Source organism: Adiantum capillus-veneris, chromosome 26 (assembly GCF_014529385.1).
Source record: "Adiantum capillus-veneris isolate H3 chromosome 26, ASM1452938v2, whole genome shotgun sequence".
NCBI classification, from domain to species: domain Eukaryota; kingdom Viridiplantae; phylum Streptophyta; class Polypodiopsida; order Polypodiales; family Pteridaceae; genus Adiantum; species Adiantum capillus-veneris.
The window spans coordinates 15552297-15579184 of record NC_140956.1 but is presented as its reverse complement, the minus strand read 5'-3'; the positions used below and the strand labels follow the sequence as shown (position 1 = coordinate 15579184).

Here is a 26888-nt window from a genome sequence, read left to right as displayed (position 1 = left end):
AGTCTCTTAGAGTGCTCTTATAAGAGGATATGCCCTGCAAGGGCAGACTGAGGAATCTCTAAACTATTTTTGTTGGGATGCAACATGAGGGCAACTCCTCTAATACAATCTTCTTTCTCAGTGTACTCATTGCATGTATTGTTGCTCAACGGCTCTTGAAAGCATGTTGTGCTTGTCAATTCTTTGGCTCATATGTATGCCACATGTGGTGCCCTTTTACAAAAGCACCAAAAGCTATTGCAGCAGGTGTAATGAGTGATTCTTATGCAACTGCTGGCATGTCAAAGACGACAAAAAAATTAGAATGCATGAGGAGCAAGAATGGTGCTCAAAAACAGCCAGTACATAGTTACTGGATTGATGTGAGTGGAAGGGCTCAATGATTTGTTGAAGATATCAAGTATCTGTAAGACAAACATATCTACTTGCAGTATATCATATGTGCCTACCACGCTCATATCTGTCCCCTACCACTGAAAAAGAGCCTCTTGGCTCTTCCATATGAAAGCTTTGGTGATGCAACTTCAGCCTTTGCCATGGCCACTTCGCCTCCAATATGCACCTACCGTACTCAAAATGGTCCCCTAACACTGTAAAAGAGCCTTCTCGGCTCTTCCATACCAAAGCTTGATACACAGCTTCAACCTTTGCAACGTCTCTTGTCTCCACTATCATGTTTGTTTTGAGGAGTGCGATCATACGGAAGGTTGAATGCAAGTTGTGTGCATCTGTGATAGACATTCAATCGTGCGATGAGTAAATATTACCATTTTTTGATTTTTCACATTGAGAACGCAATTAACGAACACATCGAAAATTGCATGCTGCCGTGGGGATGGCACATTCCCACGTATTATGATAATTTGAGGAGGACTGTGCAAACTCTCCTATGCAAGGAAACTTGCTTTTTTTTTTGAAACATAAAAATGAACCAACAAACAATTAATAACATTGATGTTTAGTTTGATCATGAATATTGAGCTTGACAAAACTCTAACCTTCCTTGTGATTTTTTGTGAGGTACACCTTTGAAACATGATGATCGGTATCTCAAACACACTCTCAGACGAAAAAGTCTAGCATGCTTTGATGAAAATTCTCTCTCTCTCTCTCTCTCTCTCTCTCTCTCTCTCTCTCTCTTTCATGTCTCGCCTCCCAATTAATAAATATCTTAGACATTGCTAATAACTTCAAATAGTAGAACTTACTCCATTTTTTTTCATTTGAGAAGTGTTGAAATGGCATATACAATTTTCAATACTTTGCTCAATCTCAATTCGATGCGAATGTAGCTAACCAAGCTACTCAGTGTAGTTTAATTCAATCAAACCGTTTTCTACAAAGTAAATCATGGTAAACTAGTTCTATTCTAAACGTTACAGCTTCCTCTTTTTTTGGCCCACCAAAAGCAATGAGAGTAACGCCACTACGTGCAAACCAGAGCAATGCGATCCTTGACCCTTGACGGTTCTTGTTGACAAAAGCGGCTGCCGTCTGCGTCTTCAAAACAGGTTTGTCTACTGCCCCATTTTCTACTGTTCTGTTCTTTGATGGAAACGAAGAGAGATGCTCTGTCCTAGCTAAAAGGTCAGCTACAAGTGACAAATACCTTCTGAAGCTGAAGAGTGCTGCTCTAAGCTCATTGAACTGCTTCCATTCTTGTATGTAGTTTAAATGCAGCGAAATGGTTTGTTTCAGAGAGACGTGCTCTACCACATAACTTGTCAAGAGTCATCAAGCGGAGTTGCAGTTTTGACAGTCTGATGTTGATTTTTATATGTATGTATCCCTGTTTTTGCATCTGACATCGATATTTTTGTTAAGATCAAGGGGGTCAAAGAGCTACGTGCCTCTTATCTTGCGCAAGAACATCATCTCAGAGTGGATTGGTTAAGCAGATGCGGATGTGGTCTAAGAAATGTTTTAGTTCACTGGACTATTTAGAGTATGCCTTGACAAATTTGAATTTTGTCATCGTTGACGTATCCTATCTTGTTATGCTTGCTGCTCAATGCAGTTCTGTATGGGACTTGTTTATGAGGTTTGGGTAAAACAAGGGAAATTAAATAGAACGGCTTCATTCTTTTCACTGTCTCCACGTGACATTTTTATTGATCGGGATCCATAGGGGTGAGATAGGTTTACACTCAGTCTTACCAAATGCTTCCACCAATTCTTAAATATAGCGCTCGTGGGGGAGAAAGATGCCCTCCCTATGTCTGCCATATGTCCAATCCAAGAAGCAAGCCAAGATCTATCATCTCAAACTTCTTAGCCAGAGTCTCCATAATATTCTGGATATGCTCAACATGGCTACATGTAATCACAAGATCATCCACATAGAGGATAACAAGTGTCACCAATCCTCCCTCACATTAAATGTATAAATCGGGGTCTGCAGAAGATCGTCGAAAGGAGTGTCGTAGGAAGAAAGAGTCTTCTGGTACCACACTCGAGGGGCTTGCTTTAGGCCATAGAGAGCCTTCAGCAACCTACATACCATGTTTGCAAAGTCGGGATCCTTGAACCTTGGAGGTATATCCATCTGAAAAACCGGCCACCCAAAAAAGGTAGCAAGGGTTGCGGCATAAACTATCCGATGGTCACCATCCTTGCAGTCAGTGCAAAGGTCTCGTCGTAGTCCACCTCTAAGAGAAGCCCTTGACAACTAGTCTTGCCTTGTGCTTGTCCAAAGAACCATCAGATTTGTAGTTGACTGTAAACCTATTTGACACTAATCACTTCCACTTGGCAGGCCGTGGAACCAACTCCCAAGTGTTGTTCTTCTTGATGGAATCAAGTTCTTTCTGCATGGCCAACTTCCACTTGGCAGGCCGCGGAACCAACTCCCAAGTGTTGTTCTTCTTGATGGAATCAAGTTCTTTCTGCATGGCCAACTTCCACTTCGGTTGTGAAAGTGCCTCCATAACTATCAGAGGATCTTTGTCCTTGATCACTGTTGACATCAAAGCATCGTTCACCTGTAATAAAGTCCCATCTACCTCAGCAAGTTGAAGTCGTTGAGATTGTTGTGTAGTACCGGTTTCACACCAATCGGGTGGAAAATCTGATGTTACTGAATCTCGCAAAGTCTCCAATAGCCACTTTGGCAACTTGTCTGACTTGTTCCCCGAGGGAGGAGCGACTGGCATATCTGGCTTTAACTCTGGACTACGATGAGAATCAATGTGGTCTGCATCATCTGGAATGGGTGCATTCTCCTCCGAAGCCTGAGGGACAGGGATAGGAGGAGAGGGTTCATCAAGAGGCAACTCATAGTCTGGGTCTCCAAGTATCGGCAAATCAGGGGTCGTCGTGGAAGACTTGGGAGTGGAAGCCCCCTCTCAAGGTAAAAACTCGTTGAAGTGGATGAGTACAACATCCTTCTCTGGATCGTAGATATTCCTCGGAAATAGAGCTGTAGCGGACAAAATACATTCTCTTGGACTTAGGGTCAAACTTTTTGTCACAAATTGTTGATGTGTCAAAGCCCTGAAGAATGGAGCCAACTTACAGATGCCGGCCGAGGGGCCTAAACCCTAAGAAGAACAAGTAATAGAAAAAGAAGTCCTACCAACTTATGGTATCCCTTTCGATGGGGCCCCAAGCGACATAAAGGATTAAAATAAAGCAGGACCCACATACACACAAATCCGAAAATTGCACTGACATGATGATGTGGCAGAATTGTACGGATTTCCGCGTTTCACGATGACAGTGCTGACGTGGTAGATTTCCGCAAAACGCGCTGACAGTGCTGACGTGGCAGTTGTACGGAATTCTGTGATTTATGCTAACAGCTTTTTGGCATTGCTTTTGGACCAGAAGCTTTTGAGTTTGAAGGCTTTTTATGTAAACTGCTTTTCATAGGCCAAGGGCCTTTAAATATGTGCTAAGGGCTCATTCTTTGGCATGCTTCCTAGAGAGGGTGCAGAGTCTGAAGTACCGGCTTGTACTGTGTTGATGCAATATAAAGAAATACCGAAAGGGGCGCCAAGGTTTGGGGCCAATACGCTTTGGGGTGGAATTCCGCCACTCCGTGTCGCTTGTCGTCTCTCTCTCTCTCTCAGTTCAATTGTTATTGAAGTGCTAAAAGTTTGTTTAGTGTGTTCTTTTCTATTGTCACGTGGTGCCCGTCTTGTGATAGTGGTATCAGAGCATCAGGTGTGTGCTTTTCTAAAAGCATACCGGTCCTACCAAAGAGCAGACAGAGCAAGATCACACTTTCAAAGCTCATTGGAAATTTTAGCTTCGTGCTCCGACCCCGGACTTATTATTCACTCCACCCTTACTCCATCACGCATTGGGCGCGCTCCCGTCTTCACCGCTCATGTCTTACAGGGCATAAGCCATAAAGATCACTTGTAAGAGAAGGATCCATATTTGTTTCGAGTCACTGTTTTTATCAGAAGCAGTGCCATGCAGGTGTTGATGTCTATAGCTACCAAGCTGCACACCCCAAGGACTTGGCAAGCGTTCAAGAAAATTATTTTGCCCGAAGTTATATGGTTTCTCACATCTTCCGTCGGAGTGCAACTTCTGGCAGAGTGGGGTATCCTGAAATGCTTGCCATGGAAACCCTAGCAGATTATAATTTGAAATTTCTAGACATCTCTCATCAGGTGTCTCTTGTTGATAACCTCGGAGGTCCAGTGTGATTGCTATGTCTTGAGACTACCATCGCCACCAGAGGAACACTATCTGTCCAAGAGCTGATGGACGATATTGTGTGGTCGGCTACGACCTTATGGAAAGAATCTAACCCTAATTATTGGTGCAGGTTATAGGATGGAAAGTGAATCGACTTTTCGAGCTCGACTGATGTCGAGATTGCTTTTTAAGTTTGAAATCTGTTTGAGAACTCGTTTGGTGATCCTGTTGGAATTTGTTTGAAATGGATGGTGTCTGTTTTGAACCTGTTTTGGTGAGGATTTGAAATGTTTGACTTTGGTTTTAATAATGGTTTCATTGATTGGTGATTTTACTCCCGGGTGGAGAAGTGAGAAATATTGTTTTGGTATTGTTTGAACCTCAGAATCAAGCAGGCCAATGCTTGGGGAGCATTTCGTTGTATGTTTGAAAACCTCGGAACGACGCAGGCCGATGTCTGAGGAGCGTTCTGTTGTACGCTAGAAAACCTCCGAATGACGCAGGCGGATGCCTAGGGAGCGTTTGGTTGTATGCTTGTAAAATAATTGTTGTTGTGACTCACGGCTCGGACTTGGATGGTTATGCGGGAGGAGTATTAAGAAGTCTGAGCAGCGGTTACTCTCAGCACCTCCAAACGGCGCATGCTGTGGTCTGGGGGGCGTTTGGTTGTAAAAGGCCTCTATATCTCTCGACCCGGACCTTTTTAGGTTATGCGGGAGGAGTGATGAGGGAGTCGTTGAATATCTCCCGGCCCGGACCTTGTTAGGTTATGCGGGAGGAGTGTTCATCGACGACTTTATGTTTCTATGTCTTGTAACATGCATATGTGAGCATTTGTGTTGCATTGTGATGTGCCAACCACTGAATATTCCTAATTGGATGAGATTGCTTGGGTATGTAATTTTAGTGCATCAAGACACCCGTGGAAGATCAGTGCGGTCTGGGTGTGATGGCTAATTTTACTACGCCGGAATATCAAGAGTTTCGATCTGGACGAAAGGAGAAGCCAACTCCTTGATCAAAAGAGCCAAAAGAAGAAGCCAACTTCTTGATCAAAAGACCTGAAAGGAGAAGCTAACTCCCAACAAAAAGAGCAAACTGATTGTCCCTCGAAATGTCCCTCGGAATGACCCTTTGAAATAGTTGAGCTAACTTGAGTTGTTTTGCAGATATGCTGTAATCACGGACGATTACTCTCTTTCAAGAAGGGGAGATGTCACAAATTGCTGACGTGTCAAATGTCACAAACGGTGACGTGGCTGCCCAGTACACACACACACTATCTGCCCTGATGATGTGGCTGCCTTGGGGAACCCCCGGAAATCACGTTGAAAGGCTGACGTGGCAAGGCAGTACGACGCTGACACGTGGCACTGCTGTACTGACTTCCGCAGATTGTGGCGCTTTTTGCGGCAGGGCTTTTGAGCCAGCTTTTGGTGTGGCTGCTTTTCCTACGCAAGAGGAGAGAGAAAAACTGTTTGCTTTATTTTTATGCAAGAGGTTCAGAGAGAGGGAAGCCTCTCCTACTTTATTTTTCAAAGCTTTTGATTTTCAGCTTTTGGGACAGCTTTTGAAGCTTTTGGGGCTCTGCTTTTGGCATCCCTTTGTAAAACCTTTAAATAAGCGGGTAGGCTTCTCACAACTCAGAGCATTTGGACGCAGAGTCCGAGTGTGAGCGCTTGCTTGCACTCTTGTACTTTGAACACGGATTAATACAAAAAGAAATACCAAAAGGGGTGCCGGTCTTTGGGGCCAATATCTCTAGGCACGGAACTCCGCCGGGCTAGTGTCGAATCAATTGTGAAGTGTGAATTGTTTTGAAGTGATCTCTTGTGGTGTCGGGGTAGATTCTCGACTTGGAGTGTCCAAGTCTGTTACAGTGGTAATAGAGCGCGATCGATTTGTCTCCTACGGGAAATCCGATCCTTTTTACGCGGCACCTTGGGTTCAGGCAAAGATTAGTCGACTCCCTCTGCATCCAGAGATGTGGGAAGGGATCACAACGAAGATTCACGCTAGGAGTACAGCCCGCCTCGGCCTACTCAGGCGGAGCGTCAAGAGATGGAGCGTTGACAATTGATTGGCGATGCAACAAAGATGATGCTTAATTTTGCAAAGGACCCAAAATTGGCAAAATATATGAGCTAGACTTCTTTCGATGAGGTACACACGTAGTGGCAGAAGACCACAAAACCATCCCGCAAACCCGCTCTCAAGAAACCTCCTACTCCTAGGAAGTATACAGAGCAAGAATTAGAAGAGGTGGTTGATGCACGAATTGCTCAGCTTTTTGATGCGCTGAACAAAGCTGAAAAGCACGACAAAAAGCAGAAGAAAGGCACTGACTTCCCGGGTTATTTGGGTCGTCAATCTACTTTGGAAAGGCAAGAAAGTAGAAGAAGCGTGTTCGATTTGAAGGAGTACCTAGTTCTTCTTCTTCTTCTTCTTCTTCTGACAGTTCTTCTAGCTCATCGGACTCGAGCGAAGAAGACAGAAAAGGCAAAAAGCGAAGCAAAAAGCAAAGCTTCGGAAAGGGCAAGAAAAAGGCAACGAAGTCTAAATCTCGCCATGTGGTTGACAGTTCTACAGAGGACTCGTTTAGTTTGGACTCTGATGACAACAACTTTTATGCAAAGAAGAAGAATTTTTACAAAGCCAACCAATATGACTTTCTGGAAGACAAAAGCAAGAAAGTCAGATAGTTTAAGGAAGGTGGACAGTCAATTGACAGTCAATTAAATTTGGCACATTTTCTGGTTATAGTGATGCTTCGAAGGCTTTGTCTTTTGTACAGCAGTTTGACATCGCTTTCGCGGGAGGGCGTTACTCAGAGCACTCTAAGATTCGGAGAGCCGCCTCTTATTTTAAGGGGAATGCTCGAACTTGGTGGTCCACGCTTCTATTAAACAAGACAGCGCCAATTAAATGGTTGAAATTCAAGAGGCCTTTTATTTCTTCTTGGTTGACTCGAGAGTGTCAACGCGATATACGAACTACTTGGAACCATCTTCGGATGACCAAGAAGGATACAGTGGAGGCTTATTGCGAGAGATTCTGGAACTCTTCTCTACCCGCCTCTTCATTTAAGAAGATCTCGTCCAAGGAACAGATTGAGCGGTTTACCTTGGGTCTTCCTAGAGAGATCCGAGATCACTGCCTGGAACAAAAGTCAGCTTCCATTCAGGAGTTGATGAGTCATGCGAAACGGGGGTTTGCCATTCACTCTGGCAGTTTGACCTACCCCACAGATGAGATCATGACGCAAATAGCCGAACAGACTTCGACAAATGAAAGTAGAAAGAGGAAAAGCAACCCAGAAAAGAAAGATGCACGACCCAAACTCACTCCTCAGGAGAGAGCTCGCTACGTCAAGGAGGGGAAGTGCTTTGGATGCGGGGAAACTGGACATATCTCCGCGAAGTGCCCTAATAAGGCACAGAAAGAACAGAACGACAAGGACGACGAAAGGCCTGAGAGTTCGAGAGCAGCTGAGGAACGTGGAAGAAAAGGCAAGATGAAAACAGGATTGGTTCCAGATTGCGTGGGTACCGATTCCAACACGATGGACGAGAGTACAGAACTTTGCCGAGCTTGGGGCAAAGTGAAAGACCAAGAAGCCCTGATCTTCTTTGATGGAGGAGCCAAGGCCAACTTTATCTCATCGGAATTGGCGGCGCCGCTCGAGATCACTCCCAATCGGATAGGACCACTTGCAGAGACAGTTCTAGCGGCACCCGGCAGGGACGTAGCCATTACACCTGTCATTGGCAAACTTCGGTTGCATTGTCAGGGGTATTTGGGGCATGAGGACTTTTACATAATGCCTTTGGAAGGTTGTGATGTCCTCTTGGGAATTCCTTGGTACCACAAGAACAACGCTGTGGTCGACTATCGGGTGAGGAAAGCGACTTTGACCACAGAGAAGGGCAGAACCATTGTACTCGATGTAAAACTTAAGGGCGAGTCTGTCCCTGTTGTATCGGCTCGGCCATTTCCAAATTAATGAAATCCAGTCTGTTTGCTTACTCAATCTTTATGAAAGAGTTGAGTGATGAGGATAGGACAAATATGTCTGAACTTGATAAAGAACGCCAAGATTTTCTCCACTCTCATGCCGATTGCTTCTTAGAGGGCCTGCCAAGCGAGTTACCACCCCACTCGTCCTGAAGATCATACCATTGAAGATCATACCATTGATTTGATACCTGGAAGCACACCACCGAACCGGCCACCTTACCATGTGAGTCGAGCTCTGAACGAAGAGATTATGAACCAAGTGGAAGACCTCTTGGAAAAGGGTCTTGTCCAGCCTAGTACTTCACCGTAATGCTCTCCAGTGTTGTTGGTTTTGAAAAAAGACGCATCTTGGAGAATGTGCATCAATTATAGAGCTCTCAACAAAATCACCATCAAGAACAGATTTCCGATTCCTAGAATCGATGATATACTTGACCAACTTCAGGGATCCTCGTGCTTTAGCAAGATCGACTTGAAAAGTGGATGCCATCAGATCTGAATCGCGCGGGAGACGTCTACTAGACAACTTTTCGGACGACTTTTGGGTTATTTGAGTTTTTGGTGATGCCTTTTGGCTTAACCAATGCTCTTGCGACATTTAATCGGATGATGGACATGATTTTTTGAGAGTACAGGCTATTTGTTGGCACTTTCTTTGACGATATCATTGTTTTCTCCAAGGATGAGGCAGAACATGGAGATCATCTACTTCAAGTCTTTCAGGCACAAGTTGGTGATTAATGCAAAGAAAAGTGAAATTTTCCTACCAAAGATACACTTTTTGGTTCACATTGTGTCAGTAGCAGGAGTGCAGATGGATCCGGCCAAGATAGAGACTATCCGTGATTGGCCCGATTTGAAGAATGTCCATGAAGTTAGAAGCAGCTTGGGATTGTGTTGGTACTATAGGCGGTTCATTTGAAAGTTTGCAGAGGTTGCTTCCCCTTTGCATATCTTGACACAGAAAGGAGTCCCTTTCTCGTGGGGACCCACAGAGGTGACTGCCTTTCAACTTTGAAAGAGAAATTGACTACGGGACGAGTTTTGACTTTGCCGGACTTGCAGAAGTCATTTGAAGTATATTGTGATGCTTGTGGTCGTAGTCTGGGTGCGGTCTTAATGCAAGAAGGCCATGTCATTGCTTACGAGAGCCGATTGTTCTCAAGGCCGGAATTGATAGCACATATCTATGAGAAAGAGCTTTTGGCGGCTATCCATGCTCTTACCTAGTGGCGCCACTACCTACTCGGATTTTACTGTCTTTACAGATCATCAGAGTTTACGCTACTTCTTGTCACAGAAGCAGCTATCGGAAAAGCAGATGCGGTGGGCGAACATCTTGTCATAGTTTCACTTCCAGATTGTCCATGTGCAGGGACAGAAGATTTGGTGGCATATTGTAACCGGCCTGTTCAATCCAAAAAGGGCGGTAGACTTTACTTCAAACCTTGATTTAGCTTTCACCCATTATTAGTCGTCTATTTTACCTGTACTTTCAAGACACAACAAAGGGGAGAGGGATACAGGCTGCTAGATTGCACCTGTATGAGTAGACGGACACCAGATTGGCCCCTAACTTAGGCGCCCCTTTCGGTATTTCTTTATTGTTCAAAAGAGGGAATAAATGCTGTGGTTCCCTACAAGCTGCCCCGCACAAACTCGGCTGAATTTCCACTGTTCCAGCCCGATTTCGGCAGCATAACTGTACTAGAACCCTTCACAGTCGGTATTCCCACGCATTGACTGACTTTCCTGATGCATACGGGCACTTTGCAAAACCTGGCGAGAATCTGCAGCGCGCTGAATTCTCTGTTTTCAGCCCTGAAAATGCGCCAGATCACCTGTACAGCGGTCCCCTTGCGTCCCCGAACCTCCTGGGGGTATTAGGGTCCGTTTAGGGCCAAAACCCTAAACCTGCAAAAATACACAGCAGGCTGTAATTCACTGTTTCGGGCTCCGTTTCGAGTGCCGGTTGCATCCGTAGCAAGTCCTCGAGCTCCCGCACCTGTAGGGCTACTTGCCCTTTGAATCGGACGAGATTTCTGGCGTGAAACCTCTCCAAATTCACCTGTACCTGCGGGGGGATTAGCCGCTAGCTAATCCAGTACCTGTGCAAGAGGCTCTTGCCTCGGCAATCGCGCATGAACCCACACAACTGTACATTGGTCAAATGAAGAGCCCACTAGAGGGGCATAACATACTGCCAAAGGGGAGAGAGAGGGCAGTGCGTAGCGTGCAGGGCATCACTCCTGGCACCGCACTATGCATAAGAGGGAAAGCAAGCACTCCATAGCTCTTAACCTGTGACAAAAGCTGCAAATGAGCCTCTCCCAGCTTAAAATTCAGCGCCAACTCTCTCTTGCATTAGAAACTGCACCAGAATGTGCCACTTGGCACATTTATAAGCATTTTCCCGTTTCGGGGTTGCCGTCTAAAAATATCCCAACCGGTTGCCCAGTTGACTTCACGACAGAGTAAGAAAATGTTCCCTTTGTCATTCCGGAGATAATGACGTCAACACATTTTTAGGTCCCAAAATAGCAGTTCCCTAAATTTTAGGAGATGCTGCCATTGTATCTTTCTAGGTCATCCGACCCTCTTTGTACACTATGGCCACACCCAGAATTGAAATGTAGCCTCTATAGCAAAGGATTCCACTTTGGCTAGTCAATGACCTCACTTGGCTAACCATAGTCCTTGTCCAACCTTAGTGCTCTCTTGCCCTCAGGCCTGGACTCCCTCTGGACAGTTCCACACTAGCTATGCAATGCAGGGCAGTTAGATTTCCCGAGGGGTGTTTCCAAAAGTGAAAGTAAATAGATAATAAGAAAGAAATCAACAAAAAGGATAGATAGTAGTCACACGCTGGTGACATACCCCCCTCTTGAAATCTCAAACGTCCTCGTTTGCATCTATGTCGTACATGCTCACTGTCAACACTGATGTATTCAACACCTGTCGACACATATACGACACATACATGCTCATTGTCAACCCTAGTGTATTCAACACCTCGTCAACTCATGTATTGCCTGCGTGTGAACCCTGTCCCAATGACATAGTGGTAGCTTCACACTCTGCCATTGCTTTGAGTCACTAACTTTCCAATGACAAAATGGTAGCTGCACATTTTGCCACTGTCTTATAGTATACGTTGGATCCCGTAACACTTTCGAGCATACCCAAACCGACAGTTTAAGAATGCAGTTACACATGTACTCTTCAATAGAAGCAATCACTGTATCCTTGACAAACTGACAAGAAATACTCACTTCTATAGCACTAACCAAACTTTTGGACATTCCATAAGAGCAATTGCCAAACTGACAATCTGTACAGCTCTTAACATTCATGTAACATGTATTTCATTTGAGCTCACTTTAAATACCATGCACATCATTTGTTTCAGAAGCCATTGTCACACTGACAATCCATGTAGCTTTGAAACTCAAGGGGTCAAGGTAGGTTGCAAATCGAAGGCTTCCAGGTAAAGTGATAACACAGTTGGTGACTCTGCAAGTTCACCTTCTTCCATCCACTTAGCATCCATTGGTGGATAGTTTCTGAAATTTACCAAGTAACGCCTAGCAACCTTGCCTTCCACTTTCCTTTCTTTGTGTGCCAAAATCTGTTCCGGGACCAAGATCTCGTCAAGTTCCTCGACTTCCGGCTGATCTTCAGCTGGCATATCTTCTGGCACATCACCCACATAGGGTCTGAGAAGACTCACATGAAACGCATTGTGAATCTTCCAACTGTCAGGCAATTTCAACCTATATGCAACATCACTGATTATGTCGCACACTTGAAAAGGCCCATAGTAACGCATGCTGAGCTTTGGAAACAGTCTTTCCTTGCCCTTCATCTTATTTAACCTTGCCTTTTCAAAGCATAAAAGCACCCAATCACCAAGTGAATATACCACTTCACGACGGTGACGATCAGCTGCTTTCTTTTGCTTTGCCTGAGTCTTTTCTAAGGCCACTTTGACCTTCTTGTACATTTCATCCATGTCCTGAACATACTTATCTGCTTCAAATATCTTGTCTTTTGTATGCAGTATGGGAGGAACTTTCTTGCCACCTTCAACTATCTGAAAGGGTGCCTTGCCAGTTGATGAATGCACTGTATTATTGTATGCATACTCCACCAATGGCAAATACTGCTCCCACTTTCCTTTATGCTCTGACACATAGCACTTCAGCAGATCTAGGACAGTAGAATTTGCCTCTTCTGACTGCCCATCTGTTTGAGGATGAAATGACGAAGAGAATTTGAGCGTGGTGCCCATATTCTCAAACAAGCCTCTCCAGAACAAACTTGTCATGCGTGGATCACGGTCGCTAACAATCGACTGTGGCATGCCATGATACTTGAAAATATTGCTCATAAACAAGCGTGCCATCTGATCTGGTTTTATCTTCTTCCTGACAGGAATAAAATGAGCCTGTTTGCTGAATCTGCAAATAATGGTCCAAATACCATCGTTTCCTGTCTGCGTTCTCGGAAGATCAAAGATAAAATCCATAGCAATACTTTCCCATGGTTTATCTGGAATAGGTAGTGGTTGCAATAACCCTGGTGCCTTTTGCCTGTCAAACTTGACCTTTTGGCATATTAGGCATTCTCGCACAAAGGCATCCACATCTCTTCTTAATGTAGGCCAGTAGAAGAATGTCTCGAACGCTTTAACTGTAGCATCGATACCACGATGCCCTGCATATGGTGGGACATGACTCTCTTCCATAACTTTGCGTCGCAATGGCTTTGTGACACACAGTCTGCCATGCATCATCATGAACCCGTCTTTAAGAAGATAGTGTTCATGACGTTGTCCATCCATTAGCTGCTCGAAGACCCTTGCAAAATCTTCATCATTTGCATACTGTTCTCTCATATCATCAAGTTCATGATGATAAGGAATCGACACAGCTGAAATTTGTGGCTTCCTTGACAAGGCATCAGCCACAACGTTCTTCTTGCCTTCCACATGCACAATCTGAAAATGGAACATGGACAAGATATTTGCCCATCGCATATGCTTCTCAGATAACTTTGTCTGTGTCAAGAAGTACCGCAAGGTCTGATGATCCGTTTGGACAACGAAATCTGCACCTAGCAGGTAGTGTTTCCAACTTAAGAGCGCATGAATCACAGCCAGTAACTCTTTCTCATAGACCTGCATGGTCATCTCTGGCCCTTGCAAAATTCTGCTCTCATAGGCTACTACCCTGCCATCTTGCATTAGCACTGCACCAATGCTACTACCGCAGGCATCACACTGGACCACAAATGACTTCCTAAGATCTGGCAACACAATGACTGGATCTGAAGTCATCTTTTCTTTTAAGAGATTAAAAGTTGAAATCTCTTTTTGTGTCCATCTAAAGGTGCCTGCCTTCTTTTGAAGAGCATGTAAAGGTGAAGCAATCTCAACGAAATTTCGGATAAACCTTCTGTAATAGGAGCATAGTCCCAAAAAGCTTCGGACTTCATGCACCGTCTTCAAATTTGGCCATGACTTGATCGCTTCAACTTTTGCAGGATCCATTCTGACACCATCCTTTGAGACAATGTGTCCCAGAAAGTGAATCTCTTCCATAAAAAACTCACTTTTCTTTGCATTGATGAGCAACCTATGACTGCGTAGCTCTTTGAACACAATGGCCAATTGATACCTATGCTCCTCTTCATTCTTTGAGTAGACTATCATGTCATCAAAGAATGTACCAACAAACTGCTGGTGTGGACGGAAAATTCTGTCCATCATCCTATTGAACGTAGTAGGAGCATTTGTGAGACCAAAGGGCATCACTAAAAATTTGTAAAGGCCAAACGTCGTTCTAAAAGCAGTCTTGTGCACATCCTCTGATCTAATGCGGATCTGATGGTACCCACTCTTTAGATCTATCCTGCTAAACATAGCTGCTCCTTCTAATTTGTCCATAATATCATCAATTCTAGGTATAGGGAACCTATTCTTGATGGTATTCTTGTTCAGTGCACGGTAGTCGATGCACATACGCCATGAGCCATCCTTTTTCTGCACCAACAACACTGGAGAACAGAATGGAGATGAACTGGGCTGAATCAGCCCCTTTTCTAACACCTCTTGTACTTGGCCCATTATCTCTTTCTGCTGAGCCGCACTAACCCTGTATGGAGGCTTATTTGGTGGGCTACTGCCTGGCACCAAATCTATCGCATGGTCCTCGGGTCTCTCTGGCGGTAATTGAGATGGTAATGAATCGGAGAAACAGTCACTACACTGTTGTAAAAATATTGACCTTTCTTTATCTAGCACAGATAAATTTGATTCATCACAATCTGAAAACATTGACCTTTCTTTATCTAGCACAGATAAATTTGATTCATCACAATCTGACACTTCACGTGCAAAAACCAAGTACGCAGAAAGATGCTTTTTCATTACAGAAGTAATAGCAGAAGCTGATACAGTAGGAATAGACTCCCCTTTAAGCTTTACATCCAGAATATGAGTCTTTCCCCTGCTCTGTACAGTGATCTTTTTGTTGTAGGCATCCATGATTCCCTGTACACGAAACAACCAAGGAATACCTAACAACACATCACATCCGTCCAGGGGCATGATGTAAAATTCTTCAGCATCTACATAGGACTGGATATGTAGACGCAACTTTCCAATGATGGGTGTCACAGCCTCTGTATGGCCAGGACATGCCAAACCTGCCTCTGCTGTATACTCCATCTCTTCAGGTCTGATTCCCAACTTTGAAGCCAATTCTGGGGAAATGAAGTTGGCTTTGGCACCTGGATCAAAGAAGATAAGCACTGTTTGATCCTTGACCTTTCCCCATGCTCTGCAAAGCTCACTTGCATCTGAATTTGGCTTGTCGCCCACCATATCTGGCACTAGACCAGCCATGGGCTTCTTTCCTTTCTTGTCTTCCTTGTCATCAGAATCAGTTGGCCTTTTCTTTGTAGGACAATTGTAAGCAATGTGGCCTGGCTGCTCACATATAAAGCATTTGTTCTCTGTCCTCAGGACCTTCTTTTGCTCTTCTGACTTGCGAGGAAAACGTCTTTTCCATTTCTTTGCTGGTCCCTTTTCTGATTCAGCCGTAGCTTTATCTTTCCTTGCGTTGGCTGACTCCTGAGTCCCTTTAGGAGCCTCATTGGGAACGTGCTTCTTGGCTGAATTTTTCTTGCCTAATCCTGCCTTGACGCCAGTGTTAAATTCACAATCTTCTCCCTTGAGCAAACCATTGCCAGTGTTTGCTACCTCGATGAGCTGCGTCAAAGTAGTGACTTTTGTCTTCATGCAGTATTTTCTCAATCCTTTGGGTAGGCCACAACAGTATTTTTCAATCTGTTCTGTCAATGGCACAAACCTATAGGAAGTTACTGGAAGTAGAGCTTTCCAAAACTTCCGATTGTAATCATCCAGATTTCTGCAAGTGGCAGCATTTAGCTGGTGCCATTCTGTCATGACATCTGCTTCAAAGTCATCAGATAACCATGCTGCTGCAAAAATCTGCTTGAAGTAAATCCATGTGGACGGAGCTTGCCCTTGAAGCAAGAAAGTGGCTGCCTTGCGGACCTTTGAAGCCTCTGTAAAGTTTCCCCCTGCATAGGCCTTGTCAAACTGTTGGAGGAATGAGAGAGCCTTCTTCCTGTCATCAAACCCTGTAAAGGTGGTGAAAGTCACACCTTTGCCACCTTCTTTGTACAGAGTTGGCCTCTCCAGCGGCGTTAAATTGTCATATGGAAGTGACTGAAACATGGGAACACTATTAGGGTTCATCTGTGTTCCTTGGCCGCTATTAACTTGACCTGGAAATGCCATATTTGGCTGCTGATTTGTAATTCCAGCCATACCAAAATTTGCCTGGGGCATCCCAAATTGGCCCTGAGTGCTCTGAAACCCTGGTTGCATACCCATGACACTGTACATGGGGTTAGGCATCATCGTTTGAGCACCCCCAAACACTGTTCCTGGCGTGTAAAACTGATTTCCAGGTGCATGACCAGCCATGCTCTGGAATACCGATCCACCTCCAAAATAGCCAGGGTGTACTGAAGGTGGTGGGAAGACCTGTTGCATAGCCTGTAGGTTGCTTCCCTGCCCATTAGAACCAGCTATAGGCTGTTGAAAGGTGGCGGGCTGAACTGGTACAGCTTGAAAGACTGGCATCTCAGCCACCTGTTCTTGCACCTTAGGCATAGGTTGTGGAGACTGCATGTTCTCCGTCAAGTGTACAGGTGTTTCCATTGACTGTGCGGTATGAATCACCTGTGCTCGAGCCTTAACAGGCTTTTGAATATGATCCAGTGACCCAACTTGCTGAGACGGAACAGGAGGTTGCAGAAAGGCTAAAAACCTCGGGTTCTGCATTACTTGTGTGAACATAGCCACAGCAGTAGCCAACTGGGTCCTGAATATATCGTCATCTGTCTGTGGTGGTCTTGAGGACTCACCCACTTCATGTGTCTGTTGACCCTGTGAAGACGAAACCTCTTCAGTCACATCATCTGGTCTGTCAGCCATAATTGCTATTCCCTGTGTCTGGTCTATGATCCCCTGTGTCTTCAAGCCTAAACTGACCAAGGCTCACTTCTATGGGAAAAAGTGATTTAATCCCGTCGATGGAACCATGTAACCGGCCTGTTCAATCCAAAAAGGGCGGTAGACTTTACTTCAAACCTTGATTTAGCTTTCACCCATTATTAGTCGTCTATTTTACCTGTACTTTCAAGACACAACAAAGGGGAGAGGGATACAGGCTGCTAGATTGCACCTGTATGAGTAGACGGACACCAGATTGGCCCCTAACTTAGGCGCCCCTTTCGGTATTTCTTTATTGTTCAAAAGAGGGAATAAACGCTGTGGTTCCCTACAAGCTGCCCCGCACAAACTCGGCTGAATTTCCACTGTTCCAGCCCGATTTCGGCAGCATAACTGTACTAGAACCCTTCACAGTCAGTATTCCCACGCATTGACTGACTTTCCCGACGCATACGGGCACTTTGCAAAACCTGGCGAGAATCTGCAGCACGCTGAATTCTCTGTTTTCAGCCCTGAAAATGCGCCAGATCACCTGTACAGCGGTCCCCTTGCGTCCCCGAACCTCCTGGGGGTATTAGGGTCCGTTTAGGGCCAAAACCCTAAACCTGCAAAAATACACAGCAGGCTGTAATTCACTGTTTCGGGCTCCGTTTTGAGTGCCGGTTGCATCCGTAGCAAGTCCTCGAGCTCCCGCACCTGTAGGGCTACTTGCCCTTTGAATCGGACGAGATTTCTGGCGTGAAACCTCTCCGAATTCACCTGTACTTGCGGGGGGATTAGCCGCTAGCTAATCCAGTACCTGTGCAAGAGGCTCTTGCCTCGGCAATCGCGCATGAACCCACACAACTGTACATTGGTCAAATGAAGAGCCCACTAGAGGGGCATAACATACTGCCAAAGGGGAGAGAGAGGGCAGTGCGTAGCGTGCAGGGCATCACTCCTGGCACCGCACTATGCATAAGAGGGAAAGCAAGCACTCCATAGCTCTTAACCTGTGACAAAAGCTGCAAATGAGCCTCTCCCAGCTTAAAATTCAGCGCCAACTCTCTCTTGCATTAGAAACTGCACCAGAATGTGCCACTTGGCACATTTATAAGCATTTTCCCGTTTCGGGGTTGCCGTCTAAAAATATCCCAACCGGTTGCCCAGTTGACTTCACGACAGAGTAAGAAAATGTTCCCTTTGTCATTCCGGAGATAATGACGTCAACACATTTTTAGGTCCCAAAATAGCAGTTCCCTAAATTTTAGGAGATGCTGCCATTGTATCTTTCTAGGTCATCCGACCCTCTTTGTACACTGTGGCCACACCCAGAATTGAAATGTAGCCTCTGTAGCAAAGGATTCCACTTTGGCTAGTCAATGACCCCACTTGGCTAACCATAGTCCTTGTCCAACCTTAGTGCTCTCTTGCCCTCAGGCCTGGACTCCCTCTGGACAGTTCCACACTAGCTATGCAATGCAGGGCAGTTAGATTTCCCGAGGGGTGTTTCCAAAAAGTGAAAGTAAATAGATAATAAGAAAGAAATCAACAAAAAGGATAGATAGTAGTCACACGCTGGTGACACATATGCTTTGTCTCGGAAGCCGTTGGTTCTGGCTATTTCCGCGATTCACCATAGGAGCTTTGAGGATACGGTCAATCAGTATGCCACGGATATGGATTTTGCAGATGTTTTCACACGGATATGGGATGGGGAGACAGTAGCGGGATATTCTATTCGAGATGGCTACTTGATGAGGAAAACCATGTTGTGCGTTACACAGCCGTTGAGGGAAAAGGTTATGACCGAATGCCACTGTCCGTCTTTTACGGGTCACCGCGGCATAGCTACCACCTTGAAACGGGTAGAGAGATACTTCTTTTGGTCGAGCGAGACTCAAGAAGGATGTGGGCGAGTTTGTGCCCAGTTGCTTGGTATGCCAGAAGGTCAAGTTTGACAGGCATAAAGCACAGGGCACTCTTGTACTTTGAACATAGATTAATACAAAAAGAAATACCGAAAGGGGCGCCAGTCTTTGGGGCCAATATTTCTAGGCATGGAACTCCGCCGGGCCAGTGAGCGTCGAATCAATTGTGAACTGTGAATTGTTTTGAAGTGATCTTTTGTGGTGTTGAGGTAGATTCTCGACTTGGAGTGTCCAAGTCTGTTACATCAAAGCCCTGAAGAATGGAGCCAACTTACAAATTGTGGCCGAGGGGCCTAAACCCTCAGAAGAACAAGTAACAGAAGAAGAAGTCCTACCAACTTATAATGACCCCGTTTGATGGGGCCTCAAGTGACATAAAGGATTAAAATAAAGCAGGACCCACACACACAAATCCGGAAATTGCACTGACATGATGACGTGGAATAACTGCACGGATTTCCGTTTTCACGTTGACAGTGCTGACGTGGCAGATTCCGCAAAACGTGCTGACATGGCAGTTGTACGGAATTCCATGATTTACACTGGAAGCTTTTTGGCATTGCTTTTGGACCAGAAGCTGTCACAACAACAATACCCCCCCGTAAATAACTACGAGTGTCACAAAATGGTGACGTGGCTGGCCCTTGCAGTGGTACACACACACTCCCCCAGCTGTTGGTCTCGGAAAATCCGCAGACAGGCTGACGTGGCAGCAGTACGGCCTTCCGTGATTTGCGGCGGGAAGTACGGATAGTAGGCTGACGTGGCTGTGTACAGAATTCCGCTTTTTGGGCTGGACTGTACGGTAGTTGTACGGAAAAAAGCAGGCTGATTTTCTATGCAAGGTTGAAGAGCTTTTGGGGACTATTTGCTTTATTTTTCAAAGCTTTTGATTTTAAAGCTTCTGAGGCTCTGCTTTTAGCATCCCAAGGGGGCTCCCTCTGCAGAGCATATTGGCAAACTTCGTTTGCAATGTTAGGGGTGTTTAGGGCACGAGGACTTGTACGTGATTCTCTTGGGAGGTTGTGACGTCCTGCTCGAAATCCCTTGGTACCACAAGAACAACGTGTAACAGACTTGGACACTCCAAGTCGAGATTCTACCGCGACACCACAAGAATTCACTTCAAAACAGTTCATAGTTTACAATTGATTCGACACTGGCCCGGCGGAGTTCCATGCCCAGAGATATTGGCCCCAAAGTCTGGCGCCCCTTTCGATATTTCTTTTTGCATTAATCTGCAAGTACAAGGGAGTGGGAGGCTCTCACTCTCAGACTCTGCGTCCAGATGCTCTAAGAAGTGGGAAGCCTGACCACACTTATAAAGAGATTACAAGGGATGCCAAAAGCAGAGCCCCAAAAGCTGGTAGATCAAAAGCTTTCCAGAAATAAAGCTGTTCCAATCTTCCTCTCACAAGCCCTCTTGGGGTAATTAAAGCAATCCCCAAAAGCTCCAGCGTAGAGAGTTTTTTTCAGCCCTGCGTAAAGAAAAGCAAGCCAAAAGTTGCCGTACGGAAATCTTCCACGTCAACCCTGCAGTGGAAATTACGTCGGAATTCGTGCCATAATGAACGGGTCAGTTTGTAGGATGCTGTCACGTCAGCACTGCTGTTCCGAGACTGCTGCCAGCCGGGGGCGGGTGTGTGTGAGTACTCGGCAGCCACGTCACGAGTTTGTGACATACCCGCTCTTGAAAGCATTGTAATCGCCCTCGATTACGCCTGCAAAACAGACAAAAGCCATAAACTGTTTTAGCAGACACTGATTGTTAGTACCAACGCACTAGGAACACACATCTAGCACATGTACTAATCGACAGTCACATCACACGACATCACTTGACATTACATGACAAATCACATTCAAAAATTCATTTGGATCTCAGACCATGATTTTATCGGCAATGCAATTAGCAATCGCATCTAAATCCAGTCAGGACCTTATAGATGCCCGATTGACTAATCCCTATTGGAACCATGTCTATCGAGATCATTCAGACCAAAATGCTGCAGTCATTTCGTCTATCAGTTCCTGCACTTAAACAAGTCAAGAACAAATCAGTATCATATTATCGGGAATTCCAGTTCATAAAGTCATTACAGCACAATACTGTCAGCTCACAGTATCCCTGAAACTCAAAGAGACATCAGTGACTTCAATATAAAAAATCGAGGCAATCCGTTGACAAAGGAGTGGAGCGACTCCCCTCTTGTGCATACCCGTTGCACCAGATTCCACCCAAGCTGAGTTCGGGGTTCCATTTAGAACAGACTGTGGTAATCCAAATGCTTCAAGGTAAAGATTCACAATCTGAGGAGTATCTGCTAGGTCCTCCTCCTCCATCCACTTCGCATCCAATGCAAGATAGTTCTTGAATTTAACCAAGAACCGCCTTATCGCTTTACCCTTAATCTTTCTGTCTTTTTGTGCCAATATCTGTTCTGGAACAAGGATCTTCTCGTTTTTTTCCTCTTCGGGTTGCTGATTAGGCTCCCCGTCTTCGGGCACATCGCCTTTAAAAGGCTTCAGGAGACTCACATGAAAAGCATTGTGAATCCTCCAAGTTTCGGGCAGCTTCAGTCTAAAGGAGACATCATTTATCTTTTCCGGAGATCTAGCAAGGTCCGTAGTATCGCATACTAAGCTTTGGAAAAAGCCTCTCCTTTCCCATTTTCTTTCTCAGGAGTTCCTTCTCAAAACGTAAGAGCACCCAATCGTTCTCCTTCAATTTCAAATCGCGACGATGGATGTGCTGCCTTTTTCTGTCTTTCTTGAGATTTCTGCAAAGCCTCGCGGACCTTGGCAAAAGCCGTGTCCAAGTCACGCGTGTACTCATCGGCTTCAAAAATCTTATCTTTCGTGCTTAGGAAGGGTGGAACCTTCGTAGCACCTTCAATAATTTCAAATGGCGCCTACCCCGTCAAAGAGTGTCTCGTGTTATTGTAGGCAAATTTCACCAAAGGTAAATACTTTTCCCATTGAGTCTTCTGATTCGAGATGTAAAACTTCAATAAATCTAGTACCACTGAATTGGCAATCTTAGATTGCCTGTTAGTCTGCGGGTGGAAAGATGACGAGAATTGCAACCGCGTGCCAATGTTCTCCCAAATAGCCTTCCAAAATAAACTCGTAAATCTGGGGTCCCTGTCGGAGACAATCGTCTCGGGCATGCCATGTAATCTAAAGATCTGGGCCACAAAAAGTCTCGCTAAGTGATCCGGCTTCACTATTTTTTTCACTGGAATGAGATGAGCTTGCTTGCTAAACCTGTCAATAATAGTCCAGATACCATCGTGACCACTCTGTGGTCTCGGGAGATCAAAAATGAAATCCATTGCAATACTTTCTGAGGGGCAGGTGGGTATGGATAAAGGTTGGAACAATCCCTTTGCTTTATGCCTGTCAAACTTGACCTTCTGGCATACCAAGCAATTGCGTATAAAATCGTCCACATCCTTCTTGAGTCTCGGCCAAAAGAAGTATCTCTCTATCCCTTTCAAGGTGGTAGCAATGCCCCGGTGACTCGTAAAAGGTGGACAGTGGCATTCGGTTAAAACCTTTTCCCTCAACGGCTGTGTAAGGCACAACATCGTTTTCCTCATCAAGTAGCCATGCCGAATGGAATATCCCGCTATTGCCTCCCCATTCCGTATCCGAGTGAAAATATCTGCAAAATCTCTATATGTGGTATATTGATTGACCATATCCTCGAAGCTCCTATGGTGTATCGCGGAAATAGCCAGAACCAACAGCTTCCGAGACAAAGCATCCGCCACCAAATTCTTCTGTCCCTGCACATGGACAATCTGGAAGTGAAACTGTGACAAGATATTCGCCCACCGCATCTGCTTTTCCGATAGCTGCTTCTGTGACAAGATGTAGCGTAAACGCTGATGGTCTGTAAAGACAGTAAAATCCGCTCCGAGTAGGTAATGTCGCCACTGAGTAAGAGCATGGATAACCGCCAAAAGCTCTTTCTCATAAATCACTGCTGTCAATTCCGGCCTTGAAAACAATCGGCTTTCGTAGGCAATGACATGGCCTTCTTGCATTAAGACCGCACCCAGACTACGACCACAAGCATCACAATATACTTCAAATGACTTCTGCAAGTCCGGCAAAGTCAAAATTGGTCCTTTAGTCAATTTCTCTTTCAGTGTCTGAAACGCAATCACCTCTATGGATCCCCACGAGAAAGGGACTCCTTTCTGTGTCAACATATGCAAAGGGGAAGCAACCTCTGTAAACTTCCTAATAAACTGCTTGTAGGACGAACACAAGCCCAAGAAGCTTCTAACTTCATGGACATTCTTCAAATCGGGCCAATCACGAATAGTCTCTATCTTGGCCAGGTCCATTTCCACAATGTGTCCCAAAAAGTGTATCTTTGGTAGGAAAAATTCACTTTTCTTCGCACTAATCACCAACTTGTGATCTCGTAATGCCTGAAAGACCCGTAGCAGACGTTCTCGCCTGGAAGGCCCTATGAAAAGCAATTGGCATGAGTGTGGAGAAAATCCTGGCGTTCTTTATCAAGTTCTGACATATTTGTCCTATTCTCATTACTCAACTCTCTCAAAAAGATCGAGTAAACAAACAGACTGGACTTCGTTAATTTTGAAACGGCCGAAGCCGATACAATAGGGACAGACTCGCCCTTAAGTTTCACATCAAGTACAATGGTTCGGCCCTTCTCTGTAGTCAAAGTCGCTTTTCTCGCCCGATGGTCGACCACGGCGTTGTTCTTATGGTACCAGGGAATTCCCAAGAGGACATCACAACCTCCCAAGGGCATTATGTAGAAGTCCTCATGCCCCAAATACCCCTGACAATGCAATTGAAGTTTGCCAATGACAGGTGTAATGGCTACGTCCCTGCTGGGTGCCGCTAGAACTGCCTCTGCTAGTGGTCCCATCCGATTGTGTGTGATCTGGAGCCGCGCCTCCAATTCAGGTGAAATGAAGTTGGCCTTGGCTTCTCCATCAAAGAAAATCAAGGCTTCTTGGTCTTTCACTTTGCCCAAGCTCGGCAAAGTTCTGTACTCTCATCAATCGTGCTTGGGTCAGTAGCCATGCAATCTGGAACCAGTCCTGCTTTCATCTTGCCTTTCTGTCCACGTTCCTCAGCTGCTTTCGAACCCTCAGGCCTGTCTTCATCCTTGTTATTCTGTTCTTTCGGTGCCTGTTTAGGGCACTTCGCGGAGACATGCCCAGTTTCCCCGCATCCAAAGCACTTCCCCTCTTTGATGTAGAGAGCTCTCTCCCGAAGAGTAAGCTTGGGTCATGCATCCTTTTCTTTCTTTTCTGGGTTGCTCTTCTTCTTTCTACTGTCATTGTTCGAAGTCTGTTCGTTCCTTTGCATCATGATTTTCATATGTGGGGTAGGTCAAACTGCCTGAGTGAATAGCAAAACCCCCTTTCGCATGACTCATCAATTCCTGAATAGAATCTGACTTTTGCTCTAAGCAGTGATCTTGGATCTTTGTAGGAAGTCCCAAGGTAAACCGCTCAATCTGCTCTTTGAATGAGATCTTCTTAAATGAAGAGGCTGGTAGAAAAGAGCTCCAGAATCTCTCGCAATATGTGTCCAATGAATCTCTCTTGGTCATCCGAAGATGGTTCCAAGCAGTTCGTATGTCACGTTCGTACTCCCGAGTCAACCAAGAAGAAATAAAAAGCCTATTTTAAATTTCAGCCATTTAACTGGCGCTTTCTTGTTCAATAGAAGCGTGGACCACCAAGTTTGAGCATTTCCCTTGAAGTAAGAGGTAGCCCTCCGAATCGTGGAGTTGTCTGTGTAATGCCCTCCAGAGAAAGCTATGTCAAACTGCTGTATGAAGGCCAAAGCCTTCGAAGCATCTCGAAATCCAGAAAACGTGTCAAATTTAATTGAATGTCCACCTTCTTTGAACTCTCGGACTTTCTTGCTTTTATCTTCCAGAAAGTCATACTGATTGTCTTTGTAAAAATTCTTCTTCCTTGCATAAAATCTGCGGTCATCGGAGTCCGAACTATCCGAAGACGAGTCCGCTGTAGAACTGTCCGAAACTGGGCGAGATTTAAACTTCTTTGCCTTTTCACTTTTTTTTTTCTTTTCTTATTTGCTCGAGTCAGAAGAGCTAGAAGAATTGTCAGAAGAAGAAGAAGAAGAAGAAGAAGCAGCAGCAGGTAACCTTCAAACCGCACACGCTTCTTCTGCTCTCTTGCCGAGGCAAAAGTAGATTGAATGACCCAAATAACTCGGGAAGTCAGTTCCTTTCTTCTGCTTTTTGTCGTGCTTTTCTGCTTTGTTCTGCGCGTCAAAAAGCTGAGAAATCCGTGCATTAACCACCTCTTCTAATTCTTGCTCAGTAAACATCCTTGGAGTAGGAGGTTTCTTGAGTACCGGTTTGGGGGGTGGTTCTGTGGTTTGTTGCCACTGTGCATACACCTTGTCGAAGGAGGTCTGGCTCATAGATTTTGCAAATTTCGGGTCCTTCCCAAAATTTAACATCATCTTTCTTGCATCGTCGATCAATCATCGACGCTCCATCTCTTCAAGCTCCGCGGGAGTAGGCCGAGGCGGGCCGTACTCCTAGTGTGAATCTTCTTCGTGATCTCTTCCCGCATCTCCAGATGCAGAGGAAGTCTACTGATCTCTGTCTGAATCCATAAGTGCCGTGTTAAAAGGATTGGGATTTCCCGGTAGAAGAGAAATCGACCGCGCTTCGATACCACTGTAACAGACTTAGACAGTCCAAGTCGAGATTCTACCGCGACACCACAAGAATTCACCTTCAAAACAGTTCACATTTCACAATTGATTCGACATTGGCCCGGCGGAGTGATGATAGTCCCAAGACATAGCAGTCACACCGAGCCTCCGAGGTTATCAACAAGAGACACCTGTTGAGAGATGTCTAGAAATTTCAAATTATAATCTGCTAGGGTTTCCATGGCAAGCATTGGAGGATACCCCACTCTGCCAAAAGTTGCACTCCAAAGGAAGATGTCAGAAACCATATAACTTCGGGCAAAATTTTTCTTGAAAGCTTGCCAAGTCCTTGGAGTGTGCGGCTTGGTAGCTATAGACATCAACATCTGCATGGCACTGCTTTTGAGAAAAACAGTGACTTGAAACAAATCTTGGATCCTTCTCTTGCAAGTGATCTTAATGGCTTATGCCCTGTAAGACATGAGCGGTGAAGACGGGAGCGCGCCAGATGCGCGATGAAGTAAGGGTGGGAGTGCCTAATAAGTCCGGGGACGGGATGCAAAGCAAGTTACTTCAAATAAAATTCTAGTAGCCTTTGGTTTGCTCTGTCTGCACTTTTGTAGGACCGGTATGCTTTTAGAAAAGCACATGCCTGATGCTCTGATACCACTGTCACAAGACGGGCACCATGTCAATAGAAAAGAACAGACTGAACAGACTTTTAGCACTTCAATAACAACTGTACTGAGAGAGAGAGAGAGAGACGACATGCGACACGGAGTGGCGGAATTCCACCCCAGAGAGTATTGGCCCCAAATTTTGGCGCCCCTTTCGGTATTTCAGTACTCTAGTGTAATTATGTCAGACTTTGTAATTAATTTATTTACGAGAAAAGAATTATCTAATTAGTTGTGTGCACATCAGAATAGATTTAGCAGTTCTGGGGCCTTAAGTGCGTCCAAGTTTGGGCCAGTGCACCTCAGGGAGACCCTAGCAGAAAATACCATGAAGCCCTAGCGATTGGGAAATCGGGTCTTCACTGAAGGGGTAGATACTAGCCTCAGATTTCA

At 45.2% G+C, this 26888-nt stretch overlaps 1 protein-coding gene across 9 annotated transcripts in view; it reads left to right on the top strand.

Moving 5' to 3' along the window:
* The first annotated feature begins 1371 nt into the window (after positions 1-1371).
* Positions 1372-26888, top strand: part of LOC147423051 (F-box protein FBW2-like) — a 40624-nt gene continuing 15107 nt past the window's right edge. Inside the window, exon 1 of one of the 9 annotated variants that reach the window (XM_086501691.1) lies at positions 1372-1511. The gene's annotated coding sequence lies outside the window, so the exon portion shown is untranslated. Of the gene's footprint in view, positions 1662-1682; positions 1780-26888 lie in introns of those variants that run through there. The other 8 variants (XM_086501698.1, XM_086501692.1, XM_086501700.1 and 5 more) reach the window with 8 other exon arrangements.